Source organism: Anabrus simplex, chromosome 8, assembly GCF_040414725.1.
Source record: "Anabrus simplex isolate iqAnaSimp1 chromosome 8, ASM4041472v1, whole genome shotgun sequence".
Classification (NCBI taxonomy): Eukaryota; Metazoa; Arthropoda; class Insecta; order Orthoptera; family Tettigoniidae; genus Anabrus; species Anabrus simplex.
In genome coordinates, this window is record NC_090272.1 from 201,072,165 (window position 1) to 201,097,466 (window position 25,302).

At 45.0% G+C, this 25,302-nt stretch overlaps 1 protein-coding gene and 4 non-coding genes across 5 annotated transcripts in view; 4 read left to right on the forward strand and 1 right to left on the reverse strand.

Moving 5' to 3' along the window:
- The window catches only part of LOC136878977 (carboxypeptidase D), a 163,445-nt gene that overhangs the window by 86,682 nt on the left and 51,461 nt on the right, over positions 1-25,302 (reverse strand). The gene's annotated exons all lie outside the window — the stretch shown is intronic.
- TRNAL-UAA (transfer RNA leucine (anticodon UAA)) lies at positions 14,814-14,897 on the forward strand. The gene has a single exon. It is a non-coding gene; the product is annotated as a tRNA-Leu (tRNA).
- On the forward strand, positions 15,751-15,834 carry TRNAL-UAA (transfer RNA leucine (anticodon UAA)). Its single transcript has one exon. It is a non-coding gene; the product is annotated as a tRNA-Leu (tRNA).
- On the forward strand, positions 16,705-16,788 carry TRNAL-UAA (transfer RNA leucine (anticodon UAA)). The gene has a single exon. It is a non-coding gene; the product is annotated as a tRNA-Leu (tRNA).
- On the forward strand, positions 18,707-18,790 carry TRNAL-UAA (transfer RNA leucine (anticodon UAA)). Its single transcript has one exon. It is a non-coding gene; the product is annotated as a tRNA-Leu (tRNA).

Sequence of the window (25,302 nt, forward strand, 5' to 3'; positions counted from 1 at the left end):
TATAGGCATGTAAAAGAACCCCTGCGGGACTAAATTCCGGCACCTTGACGTCTCCGAAAACCGTAAGAAGTAGTTAGTGGGACGTCAAGCCAATATTATTATTATTATTATTTATTTATTAGTTTTATTTTTGCTTACCCTGTATTGTTACACTTTTTTTGTTATTTATGATGTTATTGCCAATGGCCGTACCCGTGTTGAAAGACCGGATCCCGTGAGATCTCCAAAGTTAAGCAACATTGGGCGTGGTCAAGATTTGGATGGGTTGCCTCGCGCTGTTGGTGGGGGGTAAGGGAATGGAGGAGCGGAAAGGAACTGGCCAATCTACCGTACGTAAACTCCGGCTCAGGCACACCTCTGCGGAGGTTCGGACCTACCTTCGGGCAGAATACACCCTTACCTTTATGATGTTATTGTACGGCTCCATCCCGTGACAAAGAATCTCTCCTCCCACTCCTATCCCACCTATAAGAAAACTCGAAACACGCTGGTAGTGTTGCGGATTTTTTTTTTTTTTTTTTTTTGTGGTGATAATTGGTAATCCTAATCACCACTAGATTGCAATACTGTTGCAGTTGTGGAAACACTATCGCTCTCTGTAGAACCTTAGCAAAAAACTATAAGATGTCAACTACGGGTACAGCTGCAACACATAATTCTTTCGCTGCTTGTAGAAAGATAACCTACTTTCAAGATGTGTTCACAAACCTTGATCCGCTACTAGTTACCAAGATTGACTTTTAAACGCTAGTTTCTATGATAATGAAGTATGCTCACTGGAAAATGACCAACATTCTTTTATCATGTACACTTCCTGTTTTTGTATGGCCAGCTATTAATAAACATTCTGTTACTCGCTTAGCGCTGACAGCTTCTCTCTGCGCATGAGGAGATCTGTTCGCACGATCACTGCACAAGACATTTCCCACGCCTGCGGACATCAGATGAAAGACCTTACAAATACATTACATCTTGTACGTGGCACATGACGTCATGTTCTGGTAAGATCAAATAAAAATCAGTCATTGATCAGCATGTACGGCAATCGCCCAGGTAGCACGTTCCCTATCAATTATTTACCTAGTCTTTTCTTATCTATTTCAAAGGACTTGGAAAATTTATCGAACATTTCCCATGGTAAAGGATTCCAGTCCGTAATTTCTCTTCCTATAAACGAATATTTGCCACAATCTGTCCTCTTGAATTCCAACTTTATCTTCATATTATGATCCTTCCTACCTTTGAAATCTCCACTCAAACTTATTTGTCTACTAATGTCACACCACACTATCTCTCTCCACTGACAGCTCGGAACATACCACTTAGTCGAACCTTTCGTCTCCTTACTCCCAAGTCTTCCCAGAAACATTTTCCTAACACTACTCTTTTGTAGGAAATCACCCAGAACTAATCGTGCTGCTTTCTTTTGGACCTTTCCCAGTTCTCGTATTATGTAGTCCTGGCGAGACAACCATACACTGGAACCTGAAGGTAAGGGCTCCATATTTCGTCCCCTTGGCAGATATGGACTTGTAGAAATTCAGGAATATTATGGACAAGGCTAGAAATTGGTATATATATATTACCGAATATATTCTCCACTTACGCACTGTTATAATGCACGGTAGTCAATATTTGACATAAACACCACAAAAACGAAACTACCAAAAATCTGTTCGTAATTTCGTCCTCCATCAAATTGATAAAAAGTACAATTAATACATTTCTCCTTTTTAACCTTACCAAACATTTTCGCTTATAATGAATCACTTGAAGGCCATTTATGAAAAATGCTTTCTTGGTATTATTTTAAACATAGTCTTTCAGGGATGTTGTCCGGCTCCATGGCTAAATGGTTAGCGTGCTGGCCTTTGGTCACAAGGTTCCCGGGTTCGATTCCGGGCAGAATCGGGAATTTTGACCTTAACTGGTTAATTTCGCTGGCACGGGAGCTGGGTGTATGCGTCGTATTCATCATCATTTCATCCTCATCACGACGCGCAGGTCACCTACGGGAGTCAAATCAAAAGACCTGCATCTGGCGAGCCGAACTTGTCCTCGGACACATCCCGGCACTAAAAGCCATACGCCATTTCATTTCATGGGATGTTTAACGCTTTACTTGCACGTTTGTAACCCATTATCTTGTCCGTCGGTGCCTTAATAGCCTTTTCCATAGCCTCCTTATCCCACTGCTTGCATTTTCCCATCTGAAAATAATAAACATAAATAACAAATAAAATGGAGGGAGACGAAATTACGAACATTCCCTCATTCATTATAATGGCCGCTACGGTAACTTACGCCAACCTCCTCACTGTAGCGATTACACGCCAGGAACGACACCACACGACTGAAATGCGGTCCGGTATTTCATACATATATCAGTGCTTACTGGAGGAATAACAAATTCTTACTTTGAATGGTCAGTTCAGCATGAAAAATGAATCCTCCTTGTACACGGAAAATAAACGTGGTGCACGCATCCAACTCTCACAAGACAACGGGATGAGGCTACGCGTGCGCACACGGCTAAACATTAGGTACCAACCATGCAAACTGGAAATCCCTAGGAGGTGCGGGGACGGAATTTAGCACACCTGTGGAAGCTTGCCCGCATCGCAGAGCTGTGGCCACCAAGGGATGGCTGGAAGAGGATAGTCTCGTTGCGGACTAACCAAGAATCGCACGCACACTATCCGACCGTTCCAGCTGATAGTCCCTCTGGAGATCGGAACGGATCAGGATGGAGAGGAAGTCGAGGATTGTAGATAGCATCCTCTAGTATGTTGACCATCGCCTGAAACATACTTTAGGCCGATGACTAAGACTTTATGTCATGTCAGTTGTAAAGCCAGCAAGGTGACCATTCTCCACGAGCTGTTGGTGATCAGAGATGGTTTGCGAGAGGTCCTGAGAGACTGACTGCTTCGTCATCTACAACTGACTCCCAGTCCACAATCTCGACAGGTGCGGTAGAAGCGCACAGCATCATCATCGAAACATACTTGGTTCGCGCCTGCTAGGGATGTGTTTAACATGTGATTGCTATGATCTCTGTGACGTAACTTAGTGAATTAGAGGTGTAAATAGCAGAGGCGTGCACTGAACCCCATCTACCCTAACGCTGCTGGGGCAAAGAATTTTGTACTTACATGTTCTTATTATTCCTTGGAACGCTTTTTATCAAGTTAAAAAAATGCAAACAGCTAAGTCAAGTCAAGTCTCGACAATCCGCTCGCTCTACGACAGTCCAGCACTCTACAGCGACCTACATTTCTTTGCTGGCGCGAAAGAGAGCTACCCCCAACGAAATTCAAGTCGCTGTGTTGACGCATGCTCTTGAAGTCTCCTTGTCCTGTGGGGTGGGTGTGGGGCTCTGGGCCACCCTCGAGATTCACAGCGTCTTATAGCGACAGGCCAGCTAGCTTGGGTAAGGTGTGTTGGTTTCAGTAGTTAAACCTCGAAGTGTTCAGCGCCACGCATCAGAGGCTACAAGAAAAATTTCAATATGTTTACAGTATAGCCACTTGCACATCGTCTTGTTAATAAAAATAGAGCTACTTTATGAAATCAATTGTAATGGAAGTACGGTATATATTTTATTGTTTTGGATTTCGGCATGTATAAAGTGTTTGGGATTATTCATTGAAGGCACATGAAGAGGATATTTTTTCAATACACTCAAGAAATTATTTAGGTTGCCCAGCATGAAAACAGAGCCAAGCGCGAAGTACAAGAATTTTATATTTTGTAACTGTGCACCCTTGGGTTTGATTGAATGGTGGTAGGGACTGTGAATTTCTGTAGTGTTGTTCTTGTGTTATGGGTGAAGTTTTCGCGAGTTGTGTGGTATTCTTCGTGAATATAATAGTGTTATTCGTCGTGAGGAATACTTTCCCGCGTCTGTCGTCGTTTTACCTACACTCAGTAAGAGAGTGAAACAGTAAAATATCGTCCAACTTTTGCTCACTGAGTTTAGATTAGGTTTTGAAGTTAAGTCTCAGTTATTTCTGTGAAAACCACGACTGTACGATTACGATACGTCACCGAGTGAAAGTGTAAGTACAGTTCCGGCTCCGTGGCTAAATGGTTAGCGTGCTGGCCTTTGGTCACAGGGGTCCCGGGTTCGATTCCCGGCAGGGTCGGGAATTTTAACCATAATTGGTTAATTTCGCTGGCACGGGGACTGGGTGTATGTGTCGTCTTCATCATCATTTCATTCTCATCATGACGCGCAGGTCACCTACGGGAGTCAAATCAAAATACCTGCATCTGGCGAGCCGACTTGTCCTCGGACACTCCCGGCACTAAAAGCCATACGCCATTTATTATTTACTGTAAGTACATTGTTTAAAATCTGCTGTAGCTTATCTTATGATGCTGCCGTGAATACCAATTTTGAAATGGTAATGTGATGGGTCTGTAATTGCTTTCTTTTCTTTTTTTCCAGCTGAGGTGAACGTGTTTACCGCACCCCACTGGTAAATAGAGTGTATAATAAGTAGCGTAATTTAAAGTGAAGTGTAGTGCGAGCTGTTTCACTCTGCGGTAAGATCATCCTCATTATAATACCCGAAAGCTCTCGCACAGTAATAATAATAGCCTGATTTATCTCCGTTGTATGTTTTCTCTTTTTTCTTTCTTTCTTTCTTTCTTTCTCTCATATTGTTGTCCAGCTTGTTTGCTGAATGGTCAGCGTACTGGCCTTCGGTTCAGAGGGGCTCGAGTTCAGTTCTATTCCCGACCATGTCGGGGATTTTTAACCTTAAATGGTTAATTTCCTTGGTTCGAGGAATGGGCACTTGTGCTGTCCCCAACATTCGTGCAAATCGCACACCACACACAACACTATCCTCCATCACATAAACACTCACTTCAATCACTACTGATCTGCATTTAGGGCAGTCGCCCAGGTGGCAGGTGGCACTTTCCCATACAAGGCAGATACTGCTCGCCCTCCGACTTGCAAAGGTTAGTAATAGCCACAAATAATAATAATAATAATAATAATAATAATAATAATAATAATAATAATAATAATAATAATAATAATAATAATAATAATAATAATAATAATAATAATAATAATATCCGGATTCACCAAGAGAGTTAAAAGTAAATCAGGAGGCAATCAACCGGACAGATTTTAAATATCTTGGCGAGTGAATAGAACCAAATATCTCTGGAAAAGAAGCTTTCGCGTCGCGCATGAATAAAATGGAAACGGCTTATCAACTGACCAAAGATGTTTACAACAAAAAGTCCATATCATTGAACGAAAAACTCAAACATTATTGCACTGTCATAAGACCAGAGGCTTTGTATGCAGCGGAATGTCTTGCTATTTAAAGGGAAAGTTCTGACAGAGAAATTGGAAGTTTAAAAAAGATCTTAAGGAAAATTCTTGGCCCAATTAAAGACAAAGATGAATATAGACATCGGCATAACCATGAGCTGTATACTCATGTCCAGAAGATCTCTGATGTCATTCAGAGAGGGAGAATTGCATTTTATGGCCACTTGCTAAGAATGAAACCCATACGATTATCGAATTAGATCTTTACCTATTTTAAAGATAAGAAGACCCAGCCAACTTGGCTCAAGGAAGTGGAGGAGGACCTACAGCAGATGGGGATCACCTATGAAGATATACACGAACACAACTTACTCAGAAAGAAACCAAAATACCACCTGGGTGAAAGTTGAAGACGGGAAAGACGTGGATGGAGGAAAGAAAAAACCAACACCGGCAACGAATGAAGGAGCACTGGACAAAGATCAAAGCCCAGAGAAGACAGCTGAAATAACGTGCTCCTTCGTAGGCGGTTCGAACAAAGAAGAAGATCGGCATTCGAACCTCAAATCTCCTAAGGATTCTGGACGCTGGTCTCCAGTGAGCTACGCTCGCCACAGCCGTAAGTATTTATAGTAATTGTACTGCTGGACAGAAAAAAAAGGAAATGATTTCGGTTACGGTTTTGAGAACAACCACGGCTGATTCCTTTAATGAACGACATTCATTAAGGAAAGGAAGAGAAACCACAGTATTACTACCATGAATTTTCCAACCTATCACTAGTTAGTTGCACCTAACTACGGCTACTCCAGCAGTTCCATATTGACTGTTTACAAACAATCCTGCGACCAGTGATCACTTACAGAGCTAAGATACGGTTAGTAAGTAAAGTAGATATGAGAAGGAGAGAAAAGAAAGTTCTGGGACTAATATGTGGACCAGACAAGCAGAACACGGGTGGTTTATCAGGGCAATTCAGGAATCTGTATGAGGAACAAGACTTTATCTCAGCGGTAAAGCCAGCAAGGTAACTATCCTCCACGAGCTGTTGGTGATCATAGATGGTTTTTCGAGAGGTCCTGAGAGACTGACTATAACTGACTCCCAGTCCACAATCTCCACAGGCGCGGTATATAGAAGCGCTGGGCTAGTGGTTTGTACTGTACGTCCCGCTGAGCGGACGCCTGAACTACTTTGCACTGCCGCTACTCTCTGGCACTCGATTCCTCGGATTTTCCTCCACCCTCCTGTAATTTCTGGTCCATTCAAACCAAGGGTAGTTTTATCACAATTTTCAAATGACGTGGTCACGATGTGTAGTAGAGTTGTGATAAGTAAATATATCGATACCACTTACAACACTCTAGTACCATGGAGTCGTGACCTATACTATACCGTAATAATTAAGGTTCGGATGTTAAGGAAAAGTCATATTTCTTTCCTGAGCTTATTTTACCTTTGCATATAAATGCATATTTCGACCATTTTTATTGTTTTGGTTATAATTTGAGCATTTTTGTTATCTGCGTCGAATTTCAAACAGAGGACTTTCAAAATACTGTAGTAGATGTATTTTTCTTTTTCCCGAAACAGACAGGTGGAAGATTTAGAAGGCGTGATTCCGAGAACTTGATGCTGTACGAACGTACGCCGACAAATACAAAAAACAAACAAACAAAAAAATGCTAATACATTTCTTTGGTCCATCTTTAGGAGAACCGAGTGAGAACTGCGCCTCAAGGCTATGATACTGAATGGTTGTAGAAAGTTTTACGGTAGTTCTGTCAGTTTCTATGATTACATAGGCTATGTCTGTTGTATTATCGCTGATCACTTTTTGGCATGATCGTTAAGGCGCTGAAGTCTAAACGGCCTGACACCGAGGTTAGCCGGTTCGACTCCCGTTGGTCGAAAAAATGTTCACCATCAGAATGTTGGCCAGCAGGGTAGGGGAGGTGGTGGTATACAATTTCTAATCACTAGACGGCGTGCCAAAAGCCTGGATTAAATTCCAAACCTCTCCACAGTGCTCATATGGAGTGAGGGCATATGACGCTGTTGATGGTGATTCGTCCGTCGGATGGAGACGTTAAGCCTTGTGCAGACCCCTTGGAGCTATTCGACAGGAGTAGGCTATGTGCCGGCACCGGGTTTCACCTTTTCCCTACAATCATGTCATGTCATTCATTTCATCTCATTAACTCCTCTGATGAGGTTGACGTCAGGAAGGGCATCCGGTCATAAAAACCCGCCACGACAGATTCATCTCACCTCATACGGGACAAGGGTTGGACAAACAACAACAACTTCTTGACACATTCAATGTTAGTATTACTCTAATACTTACTACCTACCCCTAAAATGCTTAACTCATATTTAGTTAATTTTTACCGGGCGAGTTGGCTGTGCGGTCAGGGGTGCGCAGCTGTGAGCTTACATGTGGGTTCGCACCCCACTGTCGGCAGCGCTGAAGATGGTTTTCTGTAGTTTCCCATCTTCACAGCAGGCAAATGCTAGGGCTGTACCTTAATTAAGGCCACGGCCGCTTCTTTCCCACTCCTAGCCCTTTGCCATCCCATCGTCGCCGTAAGACCTATCTGTGTCGGCGCGACGTAAAACAAATTAAAAAAAGAGCTAATTTTTAGGACATATTTGCTTGCATAAATTTCCCAACTCTAGTAATCATTAATCATTAAGGTGGCAGATTCCGTATCTGTTGTTTTCCTCGTCTCCCTTGGTAAGTTATTCCAATCCCTATGCTATATTCGAATATTTTGCCCCAATTTGCCCTTTTGAATTCCAACTTTCTCTTCATATTATCATTCCTACGTTTAAAAACACCACTCACCGGGCGAGTTGGCCGTGCGCGTAGAGGCGCGCGGCTGTGAGCTTGCATCCGGGAGATAGTAGGTTCGAGCCCCACTATCGGCAGCCCTGAAGATGGTTTTCCGTGGTTTCCCATTTCCACACCAGGCAAATGCTGGGGCTGTACCTTAATTAAGGCCACGGCCGCTTCCTTCCAACTCCTAGGCCTTTCCTATCCCATCGTCGCCATAAGACCTATCTGTGTCGGTGTGACGTAAAGCCCCTAGCAAAAAAAAAAACACCACTCAGTCGTATTCGTCTACTAATGTCATTCTCCGTCGTTTCTCTACTGACAGCCACGAACATACCGCTTAGTCGAGCAGTTCGTCTCCTTTCTCCCAAATCTTCCCAGCCCAAACTTACAAACATACTGATTTGACTGCCTCACGACCATTCTGATTTCAACACACACGGGCAGATCCTCCCATCATTCCCCTTGATGTCTCCGTTTAGCGAAACTAATTACAAATAATATTCCATCTTTCACCTTTTTAACGTATGCGTGTTTGAGTCATCGGTCCATAAACTAGTTTGATGCAGCTCTCCATGTCAGCCTATCCTGTGCTAACCTTTTCATTTCTACGTAAATGCTGAATCCTACATCTGTTCTAATCTGCTTGTCATATTCATACCTTGGTCTACCCCTGCCGTTCTTACCACCTACACTTCTCTCGAAAAGCAACTGAACAAGTCTGCGTGTCTTAATATGTGTCCTCATCTGATACAAATGTAGCCAAATCGATCTCCTCTACCCAATTCGATTCAGTAGCCTATCTCTTCATTAGAGCCTCCGTGGCGCAGGTGGCAGTGCGCCGGCCTCTCATCGCTGCGTTCCATGGTTCAAATCCTAGTCAAACCATGTGAGATTTGTGCTGGACAAAGCGGAGGTAGGAGAGGTTCTGCTCCGGGTACTCCGGTTTTCCCTATCATCATTCATTCCAGCAACACTCTCCAATATCATTTAATTTCATCTGTCAGTCATTAATCATTGCCCCAGAGGAGTGCGACAGGCTTCGGCAACCGGCATAATTCCTATCCTCGCCGCTATATGGGAGCTTCATTCATTCCATCCCTGACCCGGTCGAATGACTGGAAACAGGCTGTGGATTTTCATTTTCATCTCTTCATTCGTGATTCGATCTATCCATCTTACCTTCAGCATTCTTCTGTAACACCGCATTTCAAAACCTTCTATTCTCTTTCTTTCTGAGCTAGTTATCATCCATGTTTCACTTCCATATAATGCCATGCTCCAGACGAAGGTCTTCACAAATATCTTTCTACTTTCTAGATCAATGTTCGAAGTGAGCAAATTTGTCTGCATTTTATGTCCTCCTTACTTCTGCCATCGTTAGTTATTTTACTACACAAGTAGCAATATCCATCTACTTCCTTTAAGACTTCATTTCTTGCACCACCTGACTTCGTTCGACTGTACTCCATTACTTTTGTTTTGGACTTATTATTTTATTTTCATCTTGTACTCCTTCCCCAAGACTCTGTCCATTTAATTCAGCAATTTCTCCAGATATTCCGGAGTCTCAGATAAAATAACAATAATATCATCAGCAAATCTCAGGGTTTTGATTTCCTCTCCTTGGATTGTGATTCCCTTCCCAAATTCCTCATTGATTTCCTTTGCTGCCTATTCTATATAAACATTGAAAAGGAAGGGGAACAAACCACAACCTTGCCTCTCTCCTTTCTGGATTGCTGCTTCTTTGTCAAAGCCCTCGATTCTTATTACTGTAGTCTGATTTCTATACATATTGTAGATAATGCTTCGTTCTCGGTATCTGATCCCCATCACCTTCAGAATCTCAAATAGCTTGGTCCAATCAACATTATCAAATGCCTTTCCAAGATCTACGTCTATGGGTTTGCCCTTCTTATTTCGATCCTCTCAGATCAGACGTGAATTCAGGATTACTTCACGTGTTCCAAACTGATCTTCTCCCAACTCAGTTTCAACTTTTCTTTACATTCTTCTGTAAATAATACGTGTTAATATTTTCGGTTTTTCCCTCGGACTCAGCGAGGGATCCCACCTCTACCGCCTCAAGGGCAGTGTCCTGGAGCTTCAGACTCTTGGTCGTGGGATACAACTGGGGAGAATGACCAGTACCTCGCCCAGGCGGCCTCACCTGCTATGCTGAACAGGGGCCTTGTGGAGGGATGGGAAGATCGGATGGGATAGGCAAGGAAGAGGGAAGGAAGCGGCCGTGGCCTTAAGTTAGGTACCATCCCGGCATTCGCCTGGAGGAGAAGTGGGAAACCACGGAAAACCACTTCGAGGATGGCTGAGGTGGGAATCGAACCCACCTCTACTCAGTTGACCTCCCGTAGCTGAGTGGACCCCGTTCCAGCTCTCGTACCACTTTTCAAATTTCGTGGCAGAGCCGGGAATCGAACCCGGACCTCCGGGTCTGAAGCTCGAGGACACTGCCCTTGAGGCGGTAGAGGTGGGATCCCTCGCAAAGTCCGAGGGAAAAACCGAACCTGGAGGGTAAACAGATAATGATGATGATGAATCATGAGGAATTATGGGTGTCTCAGAGGGGGTGTGTTCACTCCTTGTAGGTCCATAAGAACAATACTGTTTTCTTAACATGAAATGAGCTATAGATAGATGACGAACGTTGGTTGCCTGGTTACCTTAGTACTGGCTCTATGTCCACGCAGAATTATCTCCGCTAATCATAAATTGATAACACTGGTTATGTAGACGAAAGGTATCGACGAAATGTCACTGTAATTTTTGTCCCAAATGGAATATAATAATTCATTTTACTCAAATAAAGTGTAAAATCTGCGGTAAATTAAGAAATAGTACGAAATATTTAACTTTCAGGGAATAATATGGATACATACTTTACTACCTTACAACTATTTTTTTCTGCTACGTCGCAATGTTTCCGTATGTGTTTTGTTTGTCTAACGGTTACGTGAACGCTACTGATCCACGAAATATCACTGTAATATTTGTCACATATGAAAGGTAATCATTGATTTACTCAAATAAAGTCTAAAATCCCAGGTAGATTAAGAAATAATGGAAATATTTAATTTTACAGAATACATACTTTACTGCCTTACAGCAATATACAATTTTTTCTGCGTCGCAGGGCTTCCGTGTTTTGTTTGTGTGTAACACAACACTTTCGTGTGTCATGTCTTTGCTCACGGTAATGCTTTGGTGTCGTGTCACTTCAACTGTCAATTGTCTAATAGTGCTGTTCCTTTAATAAAGTAATATATCTATTGGTCCAGGGATCATGCTATTTTCCGGTTGCTTCGGCACGAGATTTAGGTCTTGTAATTTCCTTATTACATGGTGATTTTCGTCGTCGAAAAAAGCGATAACATCCTTAATGTTGTTCAGCTCCATTTTGCTTTTTGAACTGTCCGCGCTAGACAAGTGCACAAAGATAATAAGAATTCACAGACATGGCACTCCCATTCATCGGTGCCAGCCCTGGACCTCAAGAAACAAACAAAAGACGGCGCGAGCAGCGGAATGCAACATGATGGACTCCTGTTTACAGCTCATAAGTACGTATTCATATTTCTTGCTAGTAACGACGGCATTTCTTAATCTACCTGGGATTCGAGACTTTCTTTGAGTAAATCAATGATTACCTTTCACATGTGACAAATATTACAGTGATATTTCGTGGATCAGTAGCGTTCATATAACCTTGTCTAACACTTTCGTGTGTGATGTCTTTGCTCACTGAAGTTGTTTGAATTAATTAGGTGTCGTTTCCTTCATGTTGTTCATTCGTTTTGTGCAATAACTCATGCATTAAATTATATATTTATTGGTCCAGGGATCATGCTAATTTGCGGTTTGAACTGCCCGCGCTAGTCAGATGGACAAAGATAGTGACAATTCACAGACATAGCACTCCCATTGGTCGGTGCAAGCCCTGGACCTCAAGAAAGAAACAAAAGACGGCACGAGCAGCGGAATACAACATAAAGGAGTCTTGTCTACGGCCCGCAGTACGTATACATATTTCTCTAGTAACGACGGTATTTCTTTAATTTACCGTAACTTTATTGGTGCAAAGGCAATTATTATGTTCCATTTGGGAGAAATATTACAATGATATTTCATGGATACCTTTGGTCTGCATAACCGATAACACTAATTCCAGATAGAACCCCCAGTGCTAAAATATATCCATGTTAAAGTCATGGTAGTAAGTGGATGATACCAAAGCGCTTTGGGACTGTGTTACAGTGTCTAACTACGGTGATCTAGCACTTACCTGCCGGGATGTGCAGCTCTCGAGATTTGTGTACGCAATGACTGTTAGTGAACAGAATCTGGTATTACTCGTTGTTAATACAGTTATTTGTATGTTAGTGCACACTGTATTGATCACGGCCTCATTTCTGGATGCGGGCGCTAAAAATACCCGACACGCCTCCACTCAGCCAGCTGAGCCATGTCGTCCGCGACACACTTGAAGGCTCTTCATCCCCGGCCACAACACACCAGCACTCTCTTCTTGACCCTGAGCGACACTTCTACGAGGACAGATCGAAAAGTAACATTTCTTTTTGAACGGTTACTACTACTACTACTACTACTACTACTACTAATAAACGTTTTCATTCCTCCCCTGAAGGGGGGGAGCGGGCCTCTTAGACGGTGATGCCGTCTCTCTGCCGGGAGATTTGTTACGCTGAAGGAGATGTGAGGAGGTGAGGGGTGGGCAGCCGTGGCCTACAGTACGAACTGTCCCGGCATTTGCCTTAGTGCAGGATAATGGAAAACCACGGAAAATCATTCTCAGGACAGCAGGCCCGTCTGCCGAATGCAGAAGCGTAGAGCCACGGTAGAGCGTGGCCACCTTTCCTCTGCTCGGTTGGCCGGTCAGAGTTCAGAGCTGTTGGACCACGGGCAAGGCGTAGCCTCCTAAGGAACGAAAGCCACTCTGAATCTACCGACCTGAACGGTTAAAAGGGACACAGAGGCAACGTATCAACAGCCGTAAAGCGCATGCGGGTACCCTCTCTGTCTTGGTCATACTCATCATAAACTACATTCTTTTTTATTCTTCTTCTTCTTTCTTCGTTAGGCCCAATTAAGGAGCGCGATTGAACTTATGTAGGCCTACCTGATGTCGTTACCTTTTTCTTCTCCCAAAATCTCTTCATCATCGCCGAGCTCGATAGCTGCAGTCGCTTAAGTGCGGCCAGTATCCAGTAATCGGGAGATAGTGGCTTCGAACCCCACTGTCGGCAGTCCTGAAGATGGTTTTCCTCGGTTTCCCATTTTCACACCAGGAAAATGCTGGGGCTGTACCTTAATTAAGGCCACGGCCACTTCCTTCCCATTCCTAGGCCTTTCCTATACCATCGTCGCCATAAGACCTATCTGTGTCTTCTCGCAGTGGTTTTTCTTGCGATCTTCAGACCAGGTTTTGTTGGCAGTAGTGCTTGGATGATGTTTAAAGCGGTGATTTCAACTAATTTTCTCAACTTAGATCTGTCTAACACAATGTCATCTGTGATGCCTATTTTCTGAAGTTCCAACTTCGAGCAGCCATTCTTTTTACTTTCTTTTTCTTTTTATCAGTACTATTATTATTTCTTTCTTAACACGTTTATCCTCCAGGGTTGGCTTTTCCCTCGCGTCAAGGGCAGTGCCTTGGAGCGTGATACTTTGAGTCGGGGGATACAAGGAAGGAGGACCAGTACCTCGCCCAGGTGGCCTTGTTGGAGGATGGGAAGATTGGAAGGGATAGACAAGGGACAGGGAAGAAAGCGAGCGTGGCCTTTCGTTAGGTACCATCCTGGCATTTGCCTGGAAAAGAAGTGGGTAATCACTTCGAGGATGGCTGAGGAAGGAATCGAACCCACCTTTACTCATTTGACCTCCCGAGGCTGAGTGAAACCGGATCCAGTCCTCGTACCACTTTTCAAATTTCATGGCAGAGCCGGGATTCGAACCCCAGCCTCTGGGGGTGCCAAATAATCATACTAACCACTACAATACAGAGGCATACTCGGACCCGTTTTTCTTTCTTTCCTTCTTTCTTTCTTAATCTGCTTATCCTCCAAGGTTGGTTTTTCCCTCCGACTCAGCGAGGGATCCCACCTCTACCGCCCAAGGGCAGTGTCCTGGAGCGTGAGACATTGGGTCCCAGATACAATTGGGGAGGATGACCAGTACCTCGCCCAGGCGGCCTCACCTGCTATGCTGAACAGGGGCCTTGGTAGGGGGGGGGGTGAAGATTGGAAGGGATAGACAAGGAAGAGGGAAGGAAGCGGCCGTGACTTTAAGTTAGGTACCATCCCGGCATTTGCCTGGAGGAGAAGTGAGAAACCACGGATAACCACTTTCAGGATGGCTGAGTGGACCCCGTACCAGCCCTCGTACCACTTTTCAAATTTCGTGGCAGAGCCGGGAATCGAACCCGGGCCTCCGGGGATGGCAGCTAATAACACTAACCACTATACCACAGAGGCGGACGCTCATGAAATTGTGAAGTGAAAACGCGCAGTTCCACTTAAAATACTGTGCATCCCTCCCTTCTGCCATAATATTCTTTCAAACATTGCAGTTGAACACTATTCGCCAGACATTGCCACTATAGTGAGCACCGATTATCGTAACTGTTTCACGCCAGTGTACGTCAGGTTGGCCGAGCGGTCTAAGGCGCCAGACTTAAGTTCTGGTTCCCGAGAGGGAGCGTGGGTTCGAACCCCACACCTGACAACAATTTTTAACTGAAATATATCGCTCAGAATAATACTACATGACAAACAAGCGGTAGAGAAATTAATACAATCCTCGAATGTGATGACACAGTGTAGGGCCTATATCGGCTCAGACTGGTTCCGTGAATTGTTTTCGTTAATGACGGACCACTTGATGCGTTGTGTGTTTACTTTTTCTTCTTCTTCTCCTTCTATATCTGTTTACCTTCCAGCCTCGGTTTTTCCCTCGGACTCAGCGAGGGATCCCACCTCTACCACCTCAAGGGCAGTGTCCTGGAGCTTCAGACTCTGGGTCGGGGATACAACTGGGGAGAATGACTAGTACCTCGCCAAGGCGGCCTCACCTGCTATGCTGAACATGGGCCTTGTGGAGGGATGGGAAGATTGGAAGGGATAGACAAGGAAGAGGGAAAGAAGCGGCCGTGGCTTCCCGTCATTTGCCTGGAGGAGAAGTGGGAAACCACGAAAAACCACTTCCAGGATGGCTGAGGTGGGAATGGAACCCACCTCTACTCAGTTGACCTCCCGAGACTGAGTGGACCCCGTTCCAGCCCTCGTACCACTTTTCAAATTTTGTGGCAGAGCCGGGAATCGAACCCGGGCCTCCGGGGGTGGCAGCTAATCACACTAACCACTGCTCCACAGAGGCGGACGCTCATAAAATGGTGATGTGAAAACGCACAGTTCCACTTAAAATACTGTGCATCCCTCCCTTCTGCCATAATATACTTTCAAACATTTCAGTTGAACTGGGTGTAGATATTTCAATAGAGAGAGAAAAAAAAATTGTTCGCCAGACATTGCCACTCTAGAGTGTATTGATTCTAATAACTATTTCTATGCGAGTGTATGTCAGGTTGGCCGAGCGGTCTAAGACGCCAGACTTAAGTTCTGGTTCCCGAGAGGGAGCGTGGGTTCGAACCCCACACCTGACAAGGATTTTTAACTGAAATATATCGCTCAGAATAGTACTACATGGCAAACAAGAGGTAGATAAATTAATGGAATCCTCGATTATGATGAGGCAGCGTAATGCCTATATCGGCCGAGGCTGGTTCCATGAGCTGTTTTCGTTAACGAGGGACCACTTGATGCGTTCTGTATTTACTTTTAAACTGTATAAATAAAATCGTAACGACCGTGATCTGTACATTGACTACTTTGGCGAAATTTCAGTACAGTTATCCGTCTCAGGTGTAATAATGATCATCATCATCATCATCTGTTTACCCTCCAGGTTCGGCTTTTCCCTCGGACTCAGCGAGGGATCCCACCTCTACCGCCTCAAGGGCAGTGTCCTGGAGCTTCAGACTCTTGGTCGGGGGATACAACTGGGGAGAATGACCAGTACCTCGCCCAGGCGGCCTCACCTGCTATGCTGAACAGGGGCCTTGTGGAGGGATGGGAAGATTGGAAGGGATAGACAAGGAAGAGGGAAGGAAGCGGCCGTGGCCTTAAGTTAGGTACCATCCCGGCATTCGCCTGGAGGAGAAGTGGGAAACCACGGAAAACCACTTCCAGGATGGCTGAGGTGGGAATCGAACCCACCTCTACTCAGTTGACCTCCCGAGGCTGAGTGGACCCCGTTCCAGCCCTCGTACCACTTTTCAAATTTTCGTGGCAGAGCCGGGAATCGAACCCGGACCTCCGGGGGTGGCAGCTAATCACGCTAACCACTACACCACAGAGGCGGACGTAATAATGATCATCTGCATAATTTTGGCTTTGGTGTCTGTCTGTTTGTTTGTCTGAGTTCTTATTACTTGACAATTTCTCTTTCTTAATCTGTTTAACCTCCAGGGTATGTCAGGTTGGCCGAGCGGTCTATGGCGCTAGACTTAAGTTCTGGTTCCCGAGAGGGAGCGTGGGTTCGAACCCCACACCTGACAAGGATTTTTAAGGCGCAAGTACAACTTGCAGAACCGTAGGTCGGTAATGTCTTTGAGGTTGAGCCAGAGGTACTCCTGAAGTCTGTGGTAATGTGATGATGAGGGCCCACGTAAAATAAACGGTGTTTGGTTCATGTGGATGTTGACGGGGTGGAAGGAGTACCTTTGGTTGTAGGGCTGTTTTGACTTATGTAATTAAAAAAAACAAGGCATCACTGGGATATGTGTTTAATTGATTGTACAGTTGAAGGTGTGCCGTAAAACTACCTCTGTCTACAATATTTGTCCATTTATACAGGTGAAAAGTTATTTGTTGCCTAAAGGCAACAGTATGCAGTAGAGGGTTAATGAGGGACCACTTGATGCGTTGTGTATTTACTTTTAAACTATATAAATAAAATCGTAACGACCGTGATCTGTACATTGACTACTTTGGCGAAATTTCAGTTCAGTTATCCGTCTCAGGTGTAATAATGATCATCTGCATAATTTTGGCTTTCGTGTCTGTCTATTTGTTTGAGTTCTTGACAATTTCTCTTTCTTAATCTGTTTAACCTCCAGGGTTGGTTTTTCCCTCGGACTCAGCGAAGGAACCCACCTCTACCGCCTCAAGGGCAGTGTCCTGGAACGTGAGACATTGGGTCTGGGGATACAAATGGGGAGGATGACCAATACCTTGCCCAGGCGGTCTCACCTACTACACTCAACAGGGGTCTTGCGGGGGGATGGGAAGATTGGAAGGGATAGACAAGAAAGAGGGAAGGAAGCGGCCGTGGCTTTAAGTTAGTATGCGTCCCGGCATTTGCTTGGAGAAGTGGAAAACCACGGAAAACCACTTCGAGGATGGCTGAGGTGGGAATCGAACCCAGCTCTACTCATTTGACCTCCCGAGGCTGAATGGATTCCGTTCTAGCCCACTTTTCAAATTTCGTGGCAGAGCCGGGAATCGAACCCGGGCCTCCGGGGGTGGCAGCTAATCACACTAACCACTATACCATAGAGGCGGACAACTTGAACATTCTTCTTCTTCTCCTTCTACTTCGTCTATATCTGTTTACCCTCCAGGGTACGCTGAACAGGGGCCTTGTGGAGGGATGGAAAGATTGGAAGGGATAGACAAGGAAGAGGGAAAGAAGCGGCCGTGGCTTCCCGTCATTTGCCTGGAGAAGTGGGAAACCACGAAAAAACACTTCCAGGATGGCTGAGGTGGGAATGGAACCCACCTCTACTCAGTTGACCTCCCGAGGCTGAGTGGATCCCGTTCCAGCCCTCGTACCACTTTTCAAATTTTGTGGCAGAGCCGGGAATCGAACCCGGGCCTCCGGGGGTGGCAGCTAATCACACTAACCACTATACCATAGAGGCGGACAACTTGAACATTCTTCTTCTTCTCCTTCTACTTCGTCTATATCTGTTTACCCTCCAGGGTACGCTGAACAGGGGCCTTGTGGAGGGATGGAAAGATTGGAAGGGATAGACAAGGAAGAGGGAAAGAAGCGGCCGTGGCTTCCCGTCATTTGCCTGGAGGAGAAGTGGGAAACCACGAAAAACCACTTCCAGGATGGCTGAGGTGGGAATGGAACCCACCTCTACTCAGTTGACCTCCCGAGGCTGAGTGGATCCCGTTCCAGCCCTCGTACCACTTTTCAAATGTTGTGGCAGAGCCGGGAATCGAACCCGGGCCTCCGGGGGTGGCAGCTAATCACACTAACCACTGCTCCACAGAGGCGGACGCTCATGAAATTGTGAAGTGAAAACGCGCAGTTCCACTTAAAATACTGTGCATCCCTCCCTTCTGCCATAATATACTTTCAAACATTTCAGTTGAACTGGGTGTGGATATAACAATTTAAAAAAAACCAACTGTTCGCCAGACATTGCTACTCTAGTGTGTATCGATACTAATAACTATTTGTATGTCAGGTTGGCCGAGCGGTCTAAGGCGCCAGACTTAAGTTCTGGTTCCCGAGAGGGAGCGTGGGTTCGAACCCCACACCTGACAACAATTTTTAACTGAAATCTATCGCTCAGAATAGTACTACATGGCAAACAAGAGGTAGATAAATTAATAGAATCCTCGATTATGATGAGGCAGCCTAATGCCTATATCGGCCTAGGCTGGTTGGATGAGCTGTTTTCGTTAATGAGGGACCACTTGATGCGTTGTGTATTTACTTTTAAACTATATAAATAAAATCGTAACGACCGTGATCTGTAGATTGACTACTTTGGCGAAATTTCAGTTCAGTTATCCGTCTCAGGTGTAATAATGATCATCTGCATAATTTTGGCTTTCGTGTCTGTCTATTTGTTTGAGTTCTTGACAATTTCTCTTTCTTAATCTGTTTAACCTCCAGGGTTGGTTTTTCCCTCGGACTCAGCGAGGGAACCCACCTCTACCGCCTCAAGGGCAGTGTCCTGGAAAGTGAGATATTGGGTCGGGGGATACAAATGGGGAGGATGACCAATACCTCGCCCAGGCGGTCTCACCTACTACACTGAAAAGGGGTCTTGCGGGGGGATGGGAAGATTGGAAGGGATAGACAAGAAAGAGGGAAGGAAGCGGCCGTGGCCTTAAGTTAGTATGCGTCCCGGCATTTGCTTGGAGAAGTGGAAAACCACGGAAAACCACTTCGAGGATGGCTGAGGTGGAAATCGAACCCAGCTCTACTCATTTGACCTTTCGAGGCTGAGTGGATCCCGTTCTAGCCAACTTTTCAATTTTCGTGGCAGAGCCGGGAATCGAACCCGGGCCTCCGGGGGTGGCAGCTAATCACACTAACCACTATACCATAGAGGCGGACAACTTGAACATTCTTCTTCTTCTCCTTCTACTTCGTCTATATCTGTTTACCCTCCAGGGTCGCTTTTTCCCTCGGACTCAGCCAGGGATCCCACCTCTATCGCCTCAAGAGCAGTGTCCTGGAGCTTCAGACTCTGGGTCGGGGGATACAACTGGGGAGGATGACCAGTACCTCGCCCAGACGGCCTCACCTGCTGTGCTGAACAGGGGCCTTATGGGGGGTTGGAAAGTTTGGAAGGGATAGAAAAGGAAGAGGGAAGGAAGCGGCCGTGGCCTTAAGTTAGGTACCATCCCGGCATTTTCCTGGAGGAGAAGTGGGAAACCAACGGAAAACCACTTCCAAGATGGCTGAGGAGGGAATCGAATTCCTCTCTACTCAGTTGACCTCCCGAGGCTGAGTGGACCCCGTTCCAGCCCTGGCACCACTTTTCAAATTATTGGCAGAGCCGGGAATCGAACCCGGGCCTCCGGGGGTGGCAGCTAATAACGCTTGACAATTACTGTATATATTTCTAACAAAATTCATGTTTAGAATCCACCTGTCCTTGGGTAGGTTTTAGGGCCAATGTTGTTTTCTAATCCCTCCTTGGGCGGTATGCCCGAAAAGATCTGCAAAACCGCGAGGACACAGGTTTGTTTGTTATGAAAAGTAAATACGCAACGCGACGAGTGGTCCGTCATTTGCAAATATAAAAATGTTCCTTATATACACCCCACCATCATTTTCAAGAATTCTATTAATTTCTCTTCCCCCTGTTCGCTAAGTAGAATAACATTATTCTGAGCGACAGAGTTCAGTTAAGAATCATTGTCAGGTGTGGGGTTCAAACCCACGCTCCCTCTCGGGAACCGGAACTTAAGTCTGGCGCCTCAGATCGCTCGGTCAACCTGACTTATTGTAGTAGAACTAGATATGAGCATAGTTACACACTACAGTGGCAATGTCTGACAAATTGTACATGCGTCATCCTTTGGACCCCTGGAGGCCCGGCTTCGATCCCGACTCTGCCACGAAATTTAAAAGGTGCTACGAGGGTTAGAACGGGGTCCACTCAGCCTCGGGTGGTCAACTGATTAGAGGGATGGTGGGGGCGGGGTCCTTTCCCAACTTAGCCATCCTCGAAGCGGTTTTCCGTGGTTTTCCACTTCTCCTCCAGGCAAGTGCTGGGATGGTACCCCACATAAGGCCACAGCTACTTCCTTCCCTCCCCCTTGTTTATCATTTTCAATCTTCCCTTCCCCCCACAAGACCCCTGTTCATCAAGCAGGTGAGACCACTTGAGCGAGGTACTGGTCTTCCTCCTAGTTGTACCCCGCAACCCAAAGTCTCTCGCTCCAGAACACTGTCCTTGAGGCTGTAGAGGTGGAATCCCTCGCTGAGTCTGAGGTAGAAACCAACCCTAAAGGGTAAAAGGATTAAGATGATGATGATGGTGATGATGATGATGATGATGATGATGATGATGATGATGATGATGCTTTTTAAAGGGGCCTAACATCTAGGCTATCGCCCCCAAAAACGGATTAAGAAAGAGAGAAAGAAAAGAAGGAAAAATGTATATGGCGAAAATAAATAAATAAATAAATAAATAAATAAATAAATAAATAAATAAATAAATAAATAAATAAATAAATAAATAAATAAATAAATAAATAAATAGTCCGCCTCTGTGGCGTAGTGGTTGGTGTGATTAGCTGCCACTCCCGGAAGCCCGGGTTCGATTCCCGGCTCTGCCACGAATTTTGAAAAGTGGCAGGAGGGCTGCAACAGGGTTCACTCAGCCTCGGGATGTCAACTGAGTAGAGGGGGATTCGATGCCCTCCTCAGCCATCCTTGAATTGGTTTTCCGTAGTTTCCCACTTCTCCTCCAGGGAAATGCCGGGATGGTACCTAACTTAAGGCCACGGTCGCTTCCTTCCCTCTTCCTAGTCTATCCCTTCCAATCTTCCCATCCCCCAGATGGCCCTTGTTCAGCATAGCAGGTAAGGCCACCTGGGCGAGGTACTGGTCCTCCTCTCCCGTTGTATCCCCTGACCGAAAGTCTCACGCTCCAGAACACTGCCCTTGAGGCACTAGAGGTGGTGTACTTCGCTGAGTCCGAGGGAAAAACCAACCCTGGGGGATAAACAGATTAAGAAAGAAAGAAAGAAAGAAAGAAAGAAAGAAAGAAAGAAAGAAAGAAAGAATTACGTCTCCCGGTGATAACCATCCATCAACGGCTGCTAATTTCAGATGGCAACCAGCCATAAGACTAAAAGCTGCACGGTTCCTAGGTACACTCTCTGGTCATCCATCTATACCTTACATCACTGCCTGAACGGTTGCTATGGATACACTTATGTCACACATTTTGTCGAGTTATGTTACACAACTTTTCGGATTGACCCCCAGACAAGTAGACATATTTATGTCAAGATGATGGTATATTTCATGTGTAATCAACGTGCTGCCTGTTAAGAACTTGTGAACTTCCTGCATTTTAATGTGAAAGAAACTTATGTAACCCTTACCGCCAATCAGTTTGGAATTAGTCTACATGTGAATTAAAAAAATAGAATCAAACTGTGGAGAAAGAGAATTTAGCTAGATATGTTCGTTCCTTTACTTCTGTTATCTGGCCAGCAAACATGAACGAGTAGTTGAATATTTATTCTCTGATTAAGTTAGTCTTTGTCGAACACAGTTTGGATAAATACATAGAGTAACTGTCAACTTACTCCCACTTTAAATAATGTTATCTCCGTCACTACATGATGTCCAGTTTCTGTCACCAAGCGAATTGGCCGTGGGGTTAGTGTCGCGCAACTATGAGCTGCTCAAGGAATTATCCAAACCTGCAATAGAAATAGATGCATGCTTACAGTAGGTTAAATCCCACCGGCGAAGGTGTTTCTCCGTGGTTTCCCACTTTAACACCTGGCAAATTCAGGGGATGTACCTTAATTAGCCCGCGGCTGACACCATCCCCCTCCTATCCCTTTCGCCATCCTTCCGTCGCCTAAAACCTTCGATGTGTTGGTGCGACGTTGAAGAAGTAGCAAACAAAGAAGAAGAAGAAGTATACGGGTCACATCTCTCTTATATTCAGTAGCGACCACTAGGGTGGAACTAAAAAAGCGCCACTTTACATATTTATAAGTATTTAAACACTACATTTTTCCACATAATTTTAAAAATTTTATTTCCACTGCCCTGATACCTGTACTGAACGTATTTTCCGACTTGACTTTTTTTTTCAGTATTATGTTCTGTTGGAGGGTGTCTCCATGGTTCAGGTGGCAGTGGCGCCAGCCTCTCATCGCTGGGTTCTGTGGTTCAAATACCGGTCACTCCATGTGAGATTTGTGCTGGACAAAGCGGAGGCGGGACAGGTTTTTCTGTTGGCGCTCCGGTTTTCCCTGTCATCTTTCATACCAGCAGCACACTCCAGTATCATTTCAGTTCATCTGTCAGTCATTATTACCCCAGAGGCTTCGGTAGCTGCTACAGTTCCAATCCTTGCCGCTAGATGGAGGCTTCATTTATTCCATTCCTGCCCCGGTCGAATGTCTGGAAACAGGGTATGGATTTTATAAATGTTCTTTTAGATCCACTAGGTCTGCCAGCGGTGCTAATAGGAAGAGGGTGTAAAACAGTCTACTATTATACTGTTAGAACTTCCTGCTCAAGGAATTATCCAAACCTGCAATAGAAATGGATGCATGCTTACAGTAGGTTGCCATGACAACCAAGTAGAGTTTATGCCTGGTTAAAACGAGTTTCAAGTCGAAGTTCATCTCTATTTCCAGATTGTTCTGGGAGATTCAGAAGCACATTGTAATCCCCTTTGACAGTTTGGTAGAGGGAAGTAGCAGTTACAATTAATGCCATCTCTTGCCCCTTCAATGTTGTAAAATAATATCTCATTCTGCCTTCGGTACTTTCCGTCCGTGATTACATTTTGAGCAGAGATGTTAGTTTTGTATGTAGAAGTAACTTACACTCTGATGAGCTGGCTAGAAGCGTGTATCTACTCCTTTTGCCATCATGACGGTGGCGATGTGGTGAGACATGGACTTCACTAGACACTGGAAGCACTGGGAAGCCACATCGATCTATAATCGCTGCACAGCCTCTCATAATACACGGACATTGTATCGGAACAGGGTCCAAGGCGCGCACATTCCTCTGGGCAGCATGACGGATGAGCTCTATAGGATTGAGGTCAGGTGACGTTGAGGGCCATGTCCTTGGCATGGTCATCTAACCAATCGGCCACAATCCGGGAGCGATAAGTCGGCGCAGTGCTTAGCGGAGTGCTTGAGGATTACAAATGGCTGGACGTCATCTGACAGAAAGTTCCTGTATCGTTCACCGATGAGGGGCCTGCAAGATCACATGGACCATCTGTACTCTAACGCCCTCCTTCATGATATGTCTGTCAGTGATGGCCATCTATCAATACTTCACATCACAACCTTCAACAATACATGGGCCATCTGTACTCTAACGCTCCTATTTGATAATATGTCTCTCAGTGATGGCCATCTATGAATACTTCACATCACAACCTCCAACAATACATGGACTATCTGTACTCTAACGCCCTCTTTGATGATATGTCTGTCAGTTATGGCCATCCACCGATACTTCACATCACAACCTCCAACAATACATGGACTATCTGTACTCTAACGCCCTCTTTGATGATATGTCTGTCAGTGATGGCCATCTATCAATACTTCACATCACAACCTTCAACAATACATGGACCATCTGTACTCTAACGCTCCTCTTTGATAATATGTCTCTCAGTGATGGCCATCTATGAATACTTCACATCACAACCTCCAACAATACATGGACCATCTGTACTCTAACGTCCTCTTTGATGATATGTCTGCCAGTGATGGCCATCCATCAATACTTCACATCACAACCTCCAACAATACATGGACCATCTGTACTCTAACGCCCTCTTTGATGATATGTCTGCCAGTGATGGCCATCCATCAATACTTCACATCACAACCTCCAACAATACATGGACCATCTGTACTCTAACGTCCTCTTTGATGATATGTCTGCCAGTGATGGCCATCCATCAATACTTCACATCACAACCTCCAACAATACAAGGACCATCTGTACTCTAACGCCCCTCTTTGATGATATGTCTGCCAGTGATGGCCATCCATCAATACTTCACATCACAACCTCCAACAATACAAGGACCATCTGTACTCTAACGCCCTCTTTGATGATATGTCTGCCAGTGATGGCCATCTGTCAATACTTCACATCACAACCTCCAACAATACACGGACCATCTGTACTCTAACTCCCAGCCATAAGACATATTATGTCAATTTCCTGTGAAGAAAGGAACTACATCGCGGAAATGAATAAGAACGATAACTTGTCCCATTAATCGACTCAGTTTCCGCCACATGCTTTGCACGTGCATTTGTTTACCACAAAGGAAAACATTTTTTTTTTTACTAGTTGCTTTACGTCGCACCGACACATAGGTCTTATGGCGACAATGGGACAGGAAAGGGCTAGGAGTGGGAAGGAAGCGGCCGTGGCCTTAATTAAGGCACAGCCCCAGCATTTGCCTGGTGTGAAAATGGGAAACCACGGAAAACCATTTTCAGGGCTGCCGACTGTGGGGTTCGAACCTACTATCTCCCGAATACTGGATACTGGCCGCACTTAAGCGACTGCAGCT